The sequence below is a fragment of the Podarcis liolepis genome, assembly GCF_965112155.1.
Source record: "Podarcis liolepis genome assembly, chromosome: 12".
Lineage (NCBI taxonomy): Eukaryota > Metazoa > Chordata > Lepidosauria > Squamata > Lacertidae > Podarcis > Podarcis liolepis.
Genome location: NC_139563.1, coordinates 27,011,607 through 27,027,386, shown reverse-complemented (window position 1 = coordinate 27,027,386; position 15,780 = coordinate 27,011,607). Strand labels below are relative to the sequence as shown.

General features: G+C 40.7%; 1 long non-coding RNA gene across 3 annotated transcripts; it reads right to left on the bottom strand.

Annotated features, from left to right (window-relative positions):
• Window positions 1-1,271: 1,271 nt before the first annotated feature.
• LOC310689762 lies at window positions 1,272-9,917 on the bottom strand. Of its 3 annotated transcripts, none has more exons than XR_014517646.1 (3): window positions 9,233-9,917; window positions 3,852-3,952; window positions 1,272-3,726 (listed from the first exon to the last, which is right to left on the bottom strand). It is a non-coding gene; the product is annotated as an uncharacterized lncRNA (long non-coding RNA). The 3 variants fall into 3 exon arrangements; XR_014517647.1 differs by having other exon boundaries at window positions 1,272-3,135; XR_014517648.1 differs by lacking the exon at window positions 9,233-9,917 and adding an exon at window positions 7,368-7,820 and having other exon boundaries at window positions 1,272-3,135.
• Between the last annotated feature and the right edge of the window lie 5,863 nt (window positions 9,918-15,780).

Below are 15,780 nucleotides of genomic sequence, written 5' to 3'. Positions count from 1 at the left end.
GAGTTCCCGTTGCTCGGTCCCTGCTCCTGCCAACCTAGCAGTTTGAAAGCACATCAAAGTGTAAGTAGATAAATAGGTACCACTCCGGCGGGAAGGTAAACAGCATTTCCGTGCGCTGCTCTGGTTCGCCAGAAGCGGCTTAGTCATGCTGGCCACATGACTCGGAAGCTGTACGCCGGCTCCCTCGGCCAGTAAAGCAAGATGAACACCGCAACCCCAGAGTCGGTCACGACTGGACCTAATGGTCAGGGGTCCCTTCACCTTTACCTTCACCTAAACTAATATATCAAACACCTCAGATCTTTTGATTGGCAGGGAATGCCTTGGTGGTGGCCCCATTGGGTGTTGCTTGGTTGGTCCTGACTCACAACAGGACCTTATTGATCTCATGCTCTCTCTGGTGAGGTGGATCTTTCACTCTCATGATTAATATTCAGCAGACTTTAAAATATTTATGTTCATCTAGACATTTGATGGCTGAAATACAATGCTACTGGGCAACCTAGAAATTAATAGATGTGAGGATATTTGACTGTTTTAAAATGTGTGTGTGTTTTAAAGCGCTGTTTCACTGATTTGTTTTTTGTAGCCCTGAGCTATTTTGGGAGCAAGTTTGTGTGTGTGATTTAATAAATACAATTTGAACAAGTACAATACAGAAGATGCTACAAACCACTTCTACATGGTGCTGCCATAACATTTATTAGCTTCCCAACATGTGTGACTATAAAATTATGTGAAGTGTCTTCATGCTAGTTCCAATAGCTGGCAAGAATGAATGGCAGGGAGGCTCTCTGTGTCATTTGACTGACACATGGCATAATAAAGTTTAGGTGTATCTACTACATAAATGAATTAAGGATTGAATAGAGATGGATAAATCTTCCAGTTACAGTTTCTCGTGAGTTTCTAATTTTCCCAACCTAAGTTTATTTCATTCCAGTTTCACATTATTATTTTTCTATTAAAAACAAAGTTTGCATTTATGCAGTTTAGTGTACATTTCCCCAAATATATTTCTATTTCTATGTGTTTGCCTAATATATCCATTTTGCAAGCACATTCCCACTAATATAATGCAGTTTTATACATTGATTTTTATTAAGTTATTCACTCTTGTTCACACTTTGTGGTAGGAAAACTACATCAAAAAAATCCAGAGAATTGCAATTTTTGAAAGATGGATGTGTTCTGGTTTGAAAAGTTTGGCATAGGTAGGCGTGCATAGTTCATTTATTTGGTTTGAAAAGTTTGGCATAGGTAGGCGTACATAGTTGAAGAGTTTTCTGGACCATGGTGTAAAAGTAGGGGGGAGAATGTCCCAAGCTTCAAACATCCTTTGATACTATACAAAATGCAATGGAGTTCTGACTTTTTCCATCTATTGATTCCAATGGGGTACTTCAAGAATAAAATTTTATTCATTTGGCCTAGATAATATAATTTGAAAAATCCAAAGACAGATTTACATAATGGATGAAAAGGGAAATATTCGCATAGGCACATGCACACTCAAAGAAGCATAAAGGAGTGTTGGGCTAACATACGTTATTGTAAAATTTCACTTGTAAGGTAACTTTTAACTTAAGAGTTCTTTGTTAACAGTTTCCCACAGTGTATCAGTCTCTGTCCCTGCTGTGCTGATCTGCAACTGTCTTCTCTCTCTCTCTTTATAAATCTTTTTTTCCCCTGTCTGCTTCCAAAATGTTATCTTAGCTAGGATTAATAAAGATATACTGGAGAGAGTCTTATCTTTTATAAGAATTATGTTTATAATAGAAAGCTTTAATCTTAGGAGAGAGATGAAGGCAAAGGGAGGCAAGAAAGACAAATTAAAAGTCTCTGACAATGGCAAAAGAGACTGTCCCCTTTAATCAAAAGTCTACCACAAAGGTTTGGAGGTGATTCAAATATGACCCCCAAACATTCTACTAGTGCGTATGTCTGCTGAAAAATAAAGAGGAAGATTGTGGAGAGACCATAATTTTGTGAGGTAAAGTTATATTGTAACAATGTTTAATGGTTAAATCATTGTTACCAAAAAACTTTACCTTACACTGACTGGGATGTAACTATAAATAGAAGAAATTCCTTCTGTTTTATCCCTGGCTAGAACCAGGGACAAACAAAGAAAGTATACATGGTCTGCTATCTGTTACAGGTACCTAATATGGTACCCTCCAGATGTTATGGACCACAACTTCCATAATTGTTGTCCATTGGCTATGGCGGTACTTCTATGTTGTACTTCTTCGTAAGAATCTCTGGTCAGTTTTGTCCCAGCTCCCATATTTGTAAAAGAATAAGAGGTAAACAAAAGTGTTTGAAATAATTAGTGCCTGTAGCAGTATAAAAGAATGCTTTTTTGTATATTCAGACAGTCCTGGGCATTGTATACCTTCATGTGAACAAATGCAATGCCTGAACTGGTGATGAATACAGTATTTGCAGTATTTTCTATAAATGTGGTAGGTAGAAAAACAGTGGCATCCCAGGTATTGCTGTGAACTTTATACAATGTTTTCTTGTTCACACTTTACATTTGCCAACATGCCTGAGAACAATCAAGAGACTCACTTGTACAAAGGGAAACTACTGTATTCTGTTTTTCAGCTTTTTAAAACATTCCCACTTCCTACATTCACTATTAATGATGATGAGAAATTATTTAAAAGTATGAAATCTCAAATGAGAATATATCAGAAATTTAATGATAAAACTGCATTTATCCATTTATCCCTTACATTGTTAAAAATAAACTTTTAAGTTGCAGGTGACTCAGCTTCCCATGACAAAGCCTGGACTCATATTGGCTGTTCTCTTGTGACCTTTTGCTGTGAATGCATATTACTCACTTTCCAGTTCCTTCTTGGATAAGGTTCAAGCCTTTCCCTAAGTTATTGGCTAACCTCTTGTTTCACGGTACCCTGCTACCTCTTTGTGGCCCTCCAGTTATGGACTCCCATCAGGCCCAGTCCAGCAACATTTGGAGAACCACAAGTTCCCCATCCCTGCATTAGAGTGCCTTTATAGGCCAGGGATCTCATTAGTAAGGTACTAAGGTGCCGGAACTGGAGCATTGCAAAGATCCATCTTAGTCCTATCTCTGTTCTTTAGGAAGACAACACACATTTCCTGCAAATGGGAGGGAAGAGAAAGACATTGGCATGAACTTCAGATGCAAATTAGCTAGACATGCTGGCTGGGATTGATGAGAACTATAGTTCAAAACACCTAGAGGGCACAAGATTGGGGGAAGACTATTTAGGATCTTGTCATCTCTCCACTGTCCTTTCAATGTTATTCTAGCCAAAGCTTTTCCCTAAGCTGCATCTGGTAATAGGGCTTGTTTCTGGTAGATTTTAATTGGGCGATATCCATGTACACTGTATCCATGTACACTGATCTGCCTAACATTAAAAAAAAACATTTTTAGTAAATATATTTTTACTTTGCTTTTGTGGTCACAAAGCACCTAAAGCAGCAAGTCGCAAGAAAAAAGTTCAGTGCAGCAAAATAAAAATAAACTGTATTTTCACACACAAATAAAATTTTATGAGTATGGGCAGCTCCCCATTTGCACCGGGGTTGTGTTCCAGGTCATTGTTTGCATCAGTGGTCACACATAAGCCCGTTCTGCCCCCGCCCTGTTCTGCCCTGTTTCGTCCCCTTCCAGGGCCAAAAAACGGCATGCGTGTCAGCAGTCACGTGCAAAATGGTTGCTGCCTGTGTAACAAATTAAAAGTAATTAATTTAAAATCCAGTTAAATGCAGCAGCAGAACTAAACCTTAAAAGCCTGTGAAAACAAAAACAGTTTCACTTTGGGTCTAAAATATATCAAAGAGCGAACCTGTGACGAATCTTCGACAGGGAAGGTATTTCAATGCTTTGGCACTATTATCTTGAAAGCCCTGCCTCTCATCCAGTTGACCATGTGTGATACTGAAGATACTGAAATGAGACAAAACTCATGTGTAAACTACAACAATATTAATACAGGTACAGAGTTTTAAACAGTTTTAAGCAATTCTGCTCTTGCTTGGATTATGTTCTCTGCATATTTGCTAGTCAAATCTTTATAACATTTTCTTAAAATAAGTGACCAGAACTCTGCAGTGCAAATAGGTCTCAGTGCTTTCAATAAAGCTTATTCCCAGGTAAACTTGTAGAGGGTGCCAAAACTTGGCAAAACTTTAAAGACACCCATTTCGTATGACCATATTTGTAAAGCATTAAAATGATGGCGCTGTGCACATTGGTAGCAGACAGTATGAACGATCCAGTATCTCAGCAGTGATATTTTGTAGAAGAGTTGAGGCCTAACTGAGGTTCCAAGGCTGTCAAGGCTTGGCAATAGCTTGGTGTTGGATGGAAGGCTGGCAGCGTTGAGGGAGTTTCAGTTGGTGATGTACTATACTCTCATTGGCAGAACCACAGAATTATATTAGACGGTACTTGGTGCGGAAAATCTGGCTGCAAGTGTGCAGTTTAAATTCAAAGCAGAAATTGGGCCAGAGAAGAAAGGATGGAAGAAAACCAAATGGACAGGAGGCGGTAGCGGGAACACCCACTCTGTGTTCCTGATAGGCTCAGAAAAACACTTTCTCAAATCCCACATTGCAGCATATGTGTGTCTGCACTAGGTGGGGGTTGGAGAGAAAGAAGCAAGAAGGAAAAAGACATGTTTTTTGTTGCTCACTTGAAAAATGCAGCAGGCCATCTCAGTACAGGTTGATAGGGAATAAATTCTGCTGCACATAATATTGATGATAAATACTGGAAGTATATTCATATTATCAATTCCATGTTTTTAAGCGTCCAGTTCAAAGGTTTTTAGAATATACATGATTTTAGATATGGTATTAGCTTCATCACTCCATTTACATTTATGGAATTAATATAACATATAACTAAAAAAAAAAGTCTAGGTCCTTTACAAGAAAAGAAATGTAGTTGTAAAATCACAGCTAACACTTGAGACATATAGTAAAATACTAAATCTAGTGCGTTTTTCTGGGGGGACTCAGGATTTGTACTTTTGTCCATACTGTATTTATTTCCCCCGATTTGAACTATAAAATGGTGGTTTTCTTGAGTCAAAATGAGAGTACCCCTAAACATTTTTTTTAGAAAGAAAGCACTGACTAAGTCACAGCATTGAGCAATGCAATATGCAAAACAAACAAACAAAAAACAAACAAAAAAACTTTTCAACTACCAGGGAAAGCCTGAATAGGGTGGCTTTCTGAAAAATAACTTCATTAAGCTTTACCTTGAGCTTTACACATTGAAATCTAGTGGAATTTTAGTGCTCATTTATGTGTTAATTGCTTCCAGAAGAAAAAACAACAACACATCTATTTGCAACCCTGTAAACAGGGGAAAGGGGATGCGGGTGGCGCTGTGAACCACAGAGCCTAGGACTTGCCTATCAGAAGGTCGGCGGTTTGAATCCCCGTGACGGGGTGAGCTCCCGTTGCTTAGTCCCTGCTCCTGCCAACCTAGCAGTTCGAAAGCATGCCAAAGTGCAAGTAGATAAATAGGTACCGCTCCGGCGGGAAGGTAAACGGCGTTTCCGTGTGCTGCTCTGGTTCGCCAGAAGCGGCTTAGTCATGCTGGCCACATGACCCAGAAGCTGTACGCCGGCTCCCTCAGCCAATAAAGCAAGATGAGCACCGCAACTCCAGAGTCTGCCACAACTGGACCTAATGGTCAGGGGTCCCTTTACCTTTAAACAGGGGAAATCACAGGAGTCTTCTGCTGTAATTTCCCTAGAGTTTTCATGCATCATGTCATGTGACAAAATTTACGGCAGTATTCCAGCATATGCAGTTCTTTCTTGCCATTTTCATGGGTGAATCAAGGGGGAACAGAAACATGCATGTACCTAAATGGTGGCAATATGTCCAATGGCATCTACTGTTGTGTCACACCATGTCCATTGTTAGGAATTAATTTTAGCATGACATGGCGGTATATTGATCAAAGAGCCACAGTTCCATAATGCAGTATCACAGAAATTTTAGAAACCAGGACAAGAAGCACTAGCATTATAACCAAGAAAACTAATGCAACAATTCCCATGTCTGAATGTACCCTTAGTGTCTTGGCTTAGTTCCAATACTCATGATATCCATGTGACACTTTCTTATTTTCCTCTTTGGGTCAGCTGGAAACTCTAATAGTCAAATGGTGTGATCCTGTAGAGTCTCATTAACAAAGACAGCCCTTATCACAAAGTGAAACAACTGATTTATAAACAAGTATTTAAGTAATACTGGCTTCGGAAGAACCTTATATTCTTTCTTAAATCGAAATGACATGACTGCAGGAACTAAATTAAGATGAAAAAGGATTTGTATTCATTTTCCACCACTGGGAAACTTGGCTTGAGAAGCATGTGACAAAATAGTGTGGAACAGAGACCAAGAGCCTCCAGCCAAGCCCTAAAAATGGAAGCCATCATGTCCCAGTTTCACCCAGTGGCTTTACTCCACCTTAAATTTTATTATATATTAAAGCATGACCGAGAATGGAGCTTTTGGTCTCAGGGCTCAAATGGAAATAACATCATACAGCAGTTTTATTACTTATTGAATGGTAACTCAACTAAATCAGCTCATTGTCCTTTATGTTCTCTGTACTTTTAGCTGGAGTCTTGCAAGTTCTTAGAGATGTACAACTGAGCAGTTTTTCAAACATATTATAAGCAGGTTAAAGTTCCATTATGTCATTTGTAAGTGTGAAAAATAATAAAATAAAACCATTTCTAAAACTGGAAGTGCATGAAGCGTCTGTGATTAAAATCAGATGCTACAGACGTAATGGAAGTGTGTGTGTGTGTGTGTGTGTGTGTGTGTGTGTTGGAAGAGTTAGACAAGCTATTCCTGGTTTTTAGAACAGGAGCTCAGAGCAGAAAACGTAAAGAGCTGTGGAAAATGCAGGGCTGGTGATAAAGAATGAACCTTAGCCTTGTCCTTGCCTTTGACCTGATCGACTTACCTCAGAGCTTTCCTCCCATTGTAAATAGCAAGGCCAGGGTGGGGCAATTCCAATCAGGACTGCAAGAGTGTCAAAAGGGTTGAAGTCCCCTGCCCAGTACCTCTACTCCATGTCTCTTCCCCACACTTGCTATTGAATTAAAAAAGCAGGTATGAACTGCCAAGTAGGTGATAAACTTCATATCTAGTTTGGTTCTTACATATTCTCTTTTCAGCATTACTATAGATCATTCATTGCAACACAGTATCTTGATTTTTCCCCCTATAAGGAATTTATGTTAATGACTTATGTCAGAGGGATAATACAAGAAGCATTTTTTTCACTGCAAAATACTTTGCAGACTGAAAAAGATTTACTTACTTACTTAATTACTGTTGGTGCATGTGATAGTGTGCTCTCGTTGTTTAGTCCTGATAGTTTGAAAAAAGACACTATTTTTATTTTTAGAAATGGTCTCATCGTGGAAACTTGCATCTGAAAAATGATATAAACTACTCTTTGCATCCCACCTGAGAAATTTCAGCACTGAGCTCATGAGGAGGCCATTTCTTTATGAATTTTGCTTTCAGTGACCAGGAGTGGAGACATAAAAAGGCTATTCACCATCTCTGGTTAAAGAGATAAGTGAAAGAGTCATTGGCATTAACTCTGTAGTAATAGCAGCAATAAGTACTAGGTCTGATTTAAATCTCTTGATAGTGATACTCGGAGGCTGGAATATTTATCACACCATTAGGAGAGGCTGTGCTCAGCTGATAAGATGCCTACATCCGATGAAGTCCACCTGAGGACTGATGATGCTGGGAGAGATTTATTGCCATCCATGGCAGATAGGCAAGTGCACTGCCCTTAAGAGCAGTTGGTGCCATTCATCTGACAAATTATACAATCAGCCGCCTGGGGCAAGCTTGTGGGATCTTTAATAGCTACAAAAGGTGAATACACACAAGTGTGTGTGTATATGTTTCTGGTTGGAAAGCAACAATTTTGCTGAGTATCAGGCAGAGAAGAGTGAGAAAGAGTAAAATGGGAGAACAAATTAATTCCATGAGTTATTTATCTGTGTATTTCCTTCCTAGGCCAGACTTGTGCTAAAGAAATGAAGTCATCCAATTCTCCTTACTGCTATCAAATGACAGAAAGTCCAGGCGTTCTGACTGCTGGGAGGGAGGCAATATATTGTATGACAATCAGATTTAAGAAAATTAGTTTTCTCTGACCTCACCCTTTCCTCCCTTTTCACCTGAAGCCTTTTTCACTTTATGGGTCAGGTCTAGTGTGTTCCCTTTGTTGTTAGAAAAGAAACCTGAAACCTGTTCTCTTTAAAACCCCTGGATAGTTATGAGATTGTTTTAAAAACCATTAGATATCAAGTTCTAGGCACCATCCTTCCCAAGTTTTAGGCACCAGGTCAAAACATTTTTATTTCAAAAACCCTTTGGGCCATGAATGCTGTCTGAATGCTCTTTTCTCTTATATTTTAATTTGTGCATTTAATTCTGTAATTTTAATTTTTATTGTTTCTGTAAGCCACTTTGGAGAACGCAGGTGGCGCTGTGGTCTAAACCACTGAGCCTCTTGGGCTTGCCAATCAGAAGGTTGGCGGTTCGAATCCCCGCAACGGGGTGAGCTCCCGTTGCTCGGTCCCAGCTCCTGCCAACCTAGCAGTTCAAAAGCATGCCAAAAGTGCAAGTAGATAAATAGGTACTGCTCCGGTGGGAAAGTAAACGGCGCTTCCGTGCGCTGCTCTGGTTTCCGTTGTGCCAGAAGCGGCTTAGTCATGCAGGCCACATGACCCAGAAAAACTGTCTGTCGACAAACGCTGGCTCCCTCGGCCTGTAAAGCGAGATGAGCACTGCAACCCTAGAGTCGTCTGCGACTGGACTTAACTGTCAGGCGTCCTTTACCTTTACTTTTTTTAAGCAAATTTGAGACATGTGGTGAAAAGTGGGATATAAGTTTTTTAAACATATAAATGTGTATTTATTCTGCCCCCATATATTGTCTGAAATTCACCTGGCATAGTTCATAGGAATGAAAAAAGCTGAAGGGGCTGCATTGAGAACTGTGTGCTACTATCTGGTGCCATAACTGGAAAGCAGTTTTTGAACCACTGGGATACAAGCTAAATGAATATGAGTGATCTAGAAGAGGAGACAATAAAGAATCTGCAGAGTTGCATTAATAGTATCGTGATATAATTCAGCACTGCCTGGATTGGCTACTTACCCCTAGGTGATGCTTGCCTGGCCATTTTCCCAGTACTGGCCCAGCTGATTATTATTTTCCCCTTGTCCTCCTTATAGAAAACCAGCTTCAGTTCAGGTATCACATTCTAGGATGGAACTCCCACAGCTCATGTAGTTCAGCCACTTGCCCTGCAGCAGGCTGCTTAACAACACCAAACACAATTTTATCTGCATCTTTAAAAAAACAAAGTGGCCCACATAAACAGATTCTTGGAAGTAGCTGCATTCAAAAGGGCCTTCTGTACATTAGAAAGAGGAATAGATCAAAACGATTCAAGAGCATAAAGATTTGGGGAAGTATATTTTTTTATCGTCCGAAAGGAAAGAAGCAGCCCCAGCAAAGTAAACCATAGAAGGTAGAAGAGATGTTAATATTTTGTTTTAATGTACCATCACGTTAAAAGCTATTTTGTTTATGGGCATTACTTTTTAACATTACTCTGGGTGCTTCCAGGCAGGAGCTTAACATTCCCAATGCACATCCAGATATTGAAAATGTATCATTGGCAACAGGTCTTTTATGGCTCATCAGATTTTCCCTTGAAAGGGTAAATCTGGATTAAATGAGGGCAGGGGGAATACAGGCTGGCATTTTGAAGCTGACAATGTGTAGATGTTACAAAAAAGCTTGTATGTATGATCAACACTCATTGGGGGCAGAGCATATGGGATATACCTCTCTTTTAAATCAGAACCAGTGAAGGCGGTGAAGGTCCTGCGTGAGTGTCTGGAGGCGGTTGGAGGATGGATGGCGGCTAACAGATTGAGGTTGAATCCTGACAAGACAGAAGTACTGTTTTGGGGGGACAGGAGGTGGGCAGGTGTGGAGGATTCCCTGGTCCTGAATGGGGTAACTGTGCCCCTGAAGGACCAGGTGCGCAGCCTGGGAGTCATTTTGGACTCACAGCTGTCCATGGAGGCACAGGTCAAATCTGTGTCCAGGGCAGCTGTTTACCAGCTCCATCTGGTACGTAGGCTGAGACCCTATCTGCCTGCGGACTGTCTCGCCAGAGTGGTGCATGCTCTGGTTATCTCCCGCTTGGACTACTGCAATGCACTCTACGTGGGGCTACCTTTGAAGGTGACTCGGAAACTACAACTAATCCAGAATGCGGCAGCTAGACTGGTGACTGGGGGCGGCCGCTGAGACCATATAACACCGGTCTTGAAAGACCTACATTGGCTCCCAGTACGTTTCCGAGCACAGTTCAAAGTGTTGGTGCTGACCTTTAAAGCCCTAAACGGCCTCGGTCCAGTATACCTGAAGGAGCGACTCCACCCCCATCATTCTGCCCGGACGCTGAGGTCCAGCGCCGAGGGCCTTCTGGCGGTTCCCTCATTGCGAGAAGCAAAGCTACAGGGAACCAGGCAGAGGGCCTTCTCGGTAGTGGTGCCCGCCCTGTGGAACGCCCTTCCAGCAGATGTCAAAGCGATAAACAACTACCTGACATTCAGAAGACATCTTAAGGCAGCCCTGTTCAGGGAAGTTTTTAACGTGTGATATTTTACTTTATTTTTGGTTATGGAAGCCGCCCAGAGTGGCTGGGGAGGCCCAGCCAGATGGGCGGGGTATAAATAATAAATTATTATTATTATTATTATTATTATTATTATTATTATTAGTGCACATGGCAGTGTTGGGGTAAAGGCAGTATGTACGACCACTGTGCCTCCTATTCCTTCTCTCCCTCCTCCACTTTTGGGCATAATGTTCAACGTTAATGTAATTTATAAGGGTCTTTCATTAATGGAGCTTTCTGATCTTCTCCTTGACTATGCTGCTCTTATATATTTATTGTGTTAAATGATTTGAGTTTTGTTTTCATTATAGTTTTCATACCATGGGGTGCTGTGAAAGTCTGAAAGGATATTCCAGGCTCTGCTCTGTGTTCTGGTGCCAAAGGTAACAGGAGTATAAAATAGGGCCTTCTCTGTGGTAGTACCCTCTCAAGAGGTGTTCAACTGGCCCCTCTGTTTTTGGGTGAACAGTCAAGACTATTCCCCCCCCCCAAGCTTATAATGGTCCTTAACTGTATGTCAACATTGCTGGGTTTTGTTTGTTTATTTTTAAAGTGATTTTATGGTTCTCAGTTTTCACCACATGAGGGTTGTATTTTTATTGTTGTGAACCACTGGGTCCAAAAGATAGTTTTAAATTGTTTCTATAAATCAATAAAATCTCTGTAGTACAGGATAGGGAAACCTGTGGCCCCTACATTAAAGTTGAACATTATGCCCAAACCCGTGTTGGACTGCAACTCATACTGGCTGGGTCTAGTGGAAAGTCAAACAAAATCTGTCTAATGATGCTGAGTCTAGGAGAGACGAAGATCTCTTCAGCCATGTAAGTCACTGACCTTGGATCAGTCATTTATAGTCACCAGGGCTGCTATGAGGATAAAATGCAGAGCAGAAGAACCGTGCATGCCATCTTTAGCTCTTTGGTGTAACAGGGGGATAAAAATGTACTAACAAATAAATGATGAGTAGGACACTAACAGTTAAAAAAATATTAAGCAAATATAGATTTGTGCCTTGGGCATGCAAAACCAGTAGACATGCTGTTTAATGGTTTATAACATAGCTGGCCAGAAATAACCAAATGTGACCTGGAACACAGGAGTCCCAAGGCAGGTCTTTTTGAGGCCTAGTGTCAAAATACAGTACTTTTGAGTGGTTGTTGGGGTCCCATTGCCCTGGAAGGGCACACTAAACTTTACATCTGCCCTGGGTCTCTATGCCAAGAGCTGCTATTTAAATGTCTCAGAGTCTCTTTGAGCAACAATACATCGGGCACTCTGAGGCATTGTGGGAAATTTAACAAGATTTTTCATAATTTCCTGCTGCTGTTACTGCTGGTTAAGCTTTCAGCTAGGGACTCACCAGAAACAGGAAGTGGCTCTCTTAAAATTCCTCACTCTGGAGAAGTCATGATGAAGCCTAGCATAAGCTTTTAAAGCTGCAGCCTTAATTAAAAAATGGTTGTTTTTATTAAAAACAAGGCAGAATAGATGATATCCTTCAACCTTCATTTGACTCAGGTAACAGAACAAAGGCCCAGGCCTTGCCAAATCAATAAGCCTTTCCTACATAAGTAGCATTTGTTTACCTCAGCACAGACAAAAATCATTTGCTTTGTGCTTCTCAAAGATGGGAAAGGGCAGCTGTAAATTTTAACCTCCAAAACTCAAGTCTTGTGTATCAGTTATCACAAAAGGTCAGAGCAAGAAAATATGAGTTTCCATGGAGTTCCTAATGCCTTTGTTCTTTAGATGCAAAATATTGGAAGTTTGATGGGAAAATGCCACATTTTCTCTGGGGCTTGCAAAGAGAACTGCAGTAGCTGGAGATAAAATATTAAGCAGCACACGTTTGCTAGGACATTAACAACGAATCCACAGGTAATGAATTTTGCTGTAGGCTGTTTTCCTACTGTTGTTTTCTTTTTCCATTCAGATCACGGTTCTCAGTAATTAAGTTTCCCTGTTTGGGATTACGGCACATATACAGTGGTCCAAAAGCTTTGGAGCATGCTTAACTGAGCCAGTAACACAGACCTTGAGGCAACAAACCCTCTGTTGCAAGCAGAGGGGGAAAAAACAACAAACACACAGCTGTCTAGACTCACTGACTGCTTCAGTGAGAAAATTTCATTCTGCAGTTTCCCTGCACAGATATAATCATTCGCCTCGCATTACTTATTAGCTCCAGACAAAGAAAATAAGGTATATATTTGGAAATTTGTAATATTTTGAAAATCAGTAACTTTTCGGCACTACAAGGCTTGGCATTTGGTGGAGTGCTTTTAATATAGGGCGAACATTGAGCACTTGGTGGTTGCACACTAAATATAAAGCAAGTTTTTAGCTGGGCAGGGGGGAAATCGCATAAAGGCTTCAGCATATGGAACAGCTCAACTCTCATCTCGCCACACTAGTTTGGGTATGTGGAATGACCCATAGTAAATAATAGGTTTCTGAAGGTTTTCTTTCTGCATCTGAGCCTACCAATATGTTTATTGTCTTCCTGTGCCACCGTTTGGACACTCCTCTGCTTTGCAGCTGCCTGCACATAACCACTTCCTGCGCAAAATCTGTCTGATTGTCTGTCTTGTAATTCCTAGTCTTGGTCAAGTTTGGCTTCTGTTTCCAACAGTTTTATACAGTACTTTTCAAGCACTGCGGATCTGTGCCAGCTACATGCATGGGTCTCCCTGCTTACTGTCAGGCAACTTTTTGTCAACACTTCTTTGTTTCAAAATGGCTGCAAGAAAGTAGACTTCTTGGAGGAAAAAAAAAAGTCAATTCGGTTTCCTGTCATATCTCACAATTTGAAATGGGATTCTGAATTTGATTTTGAGACAAACTGTGGGTTAGCACGAACTATATTTTGCTCAGTCTGTAAAAAACAAAGCAATAGGAAGTGACCGTCAGTAGCAACTTGGGATCTGTATGTAGCTGTTGAATGTGCGCAACTGAACTGCAGATGACAGTTTCTGAGTGAAGTAACCTCGGGCTGACTCTGTCCATTCAAGCTGGCCGTTGGATTCTCCCTGGCAGGAATGAGTATAAGAGGGCTTTCCTTTCCTGTTGGGTCTTGCTTGCATAACATAGTCTTCCTGACTCCTGTTGTACCCTTGATTATGCTGGAAATGTAATAGCCAAGATTATCCCATGTGCAATTTAAGGGTTAATTTTGTTAGTGTTAAGTCATCTAGCCAAGAGGGCAATGGGGTGAAGGTGTTATTTAGGAACCAGGCAGAGTGGTGTGGGGTTTGCTGAGGCAGTTTGTGCCCTGACTGGCTGCGTAGTACTAAGGGAGTTTTCCTCTGTAGGTTTGGTGACTGTCTCCCTGCTAAGAAAGAAAGAAAGACAAAACCTCACTTTTCCTTTCTCCTCAAATTATACACTCTGTTCAGGTTCCTCAATAAAGTGCTACAGTGGTACCTCAGGTTACATACACTTCAGGTTACAGACTCCGCTAACCCAGAAGTAGTACCTCGGGTTAAGAACTTTGCTTCAGGATGAGAACAGAAATTGTGCTTCGGTGGCGTGGCAGCAGCAGGAGGCCCCATTAGCTAAAGTGGTGCTTCAGGTTAAGAACAGTTTCAGGTTAAGAACGGACCTCCGGAACGAATTAAGTACTTAACCCGAGGTACCACTGTATTAGGATTTCTTTTCTCTCTGAACTATGTGTTACTTAAGTGAATTTGCTAACAGGCTGTTCTTCAGGCTTGACTTCTGGCTTGTTCCTCAGTCTCACTTTCTGGTTTGTTCAGCCTGTGGCCAAGTCCTGACAATGACAGAGGGAATTTAAGCACATGAGAGGAGGAGTAAGAGAAGGAAGGAATACATGAGCCTGAGAAATGGTGCCATTTATATAGTCCTCTTTATAATGTTTCCTTCTTTACATGTTTACTACTGCATGTTTCATTGGTCTAAATATGATTCTTTTGAATATTCAGTTTTTTCTTTGATTATTAAATATTGATATCTAGAATTTCCTGATCTCAAAACTCTTCTTACAGTTTTACAATCTCTGGACCAGTGACAGCATCCATTTACCCAGACTTCTCTTTTTCCTTTTGAGGTTTTAGATAGGACTCTAGTTACAGATCAGTAGAAAAGAAAGAAACCTTGGGTGAAAACCAGGAGCCCGCTGTTACGTAGCTGTCATAGTATTGTTCCAAAGGAGCATTTTAAGAAATGCAAACCAAATGGATTCTCATACTTGCTTTGAAACTTATTATCACTTTATTCGCTTGCCAGAATAAGGAGGGACCATAAATTTCACAGGCACTCTAGTGAATTATGCCATCACTTCTGCTGTGAAAAATGTCCCACTGCACATTCCCCCAAATTCCCCTTCCACTACACCACTGATTGGAGGTGCTGTTGTATACTGTCTTGCAGTATGTACTACTGCACTGCTGTATGCTGTCCAGAACTCATAAAACTACTAAAACATATCTGGAGTTGTATGTTGCCCCTCTGTTTATATGCTGGAATTTATTTCTATTGATAATAGTTTATATACATGCTTCTTGTACAGTTTGCTTCAGTAAAAATGTTTTTAATTCTGCAAGTATAGGTATGTTGCTGGCTATCGCTGGGAGTGCCTATTTCCTCTAATTTGATTGCTGTTGAAATGTACCAAGAGGCAGCACTTGCATCCCTGTGTGTTTGCAATCCCATTTCAAAATCTGGCTGGCTGCGGTGGCAAATCTCCACTCTCATATATGTGTCCAGTTTTGTCCTGTTCTGGCTACGGTCTGCTGAAGGACTGGCTGAAATGGCATGAATGAGACAGTTTGCACAATATTGTGAGACAAAAAATTCAGCTTTTTTTTTTAAAGACAGGATGTTTTGGACTATGAATATTTTGCTTTTCAGCTTCCTGTCTATTGTAGAACTAATTTAACCATTTGAACACCCTTTGTGAGCGAATCAGCGAAGGCCAGGCGTGTCTCTATACATAATACTTATACACTGTGAGCGTCTTTCAGACTTTGTTTAGTGTGCCATTTCA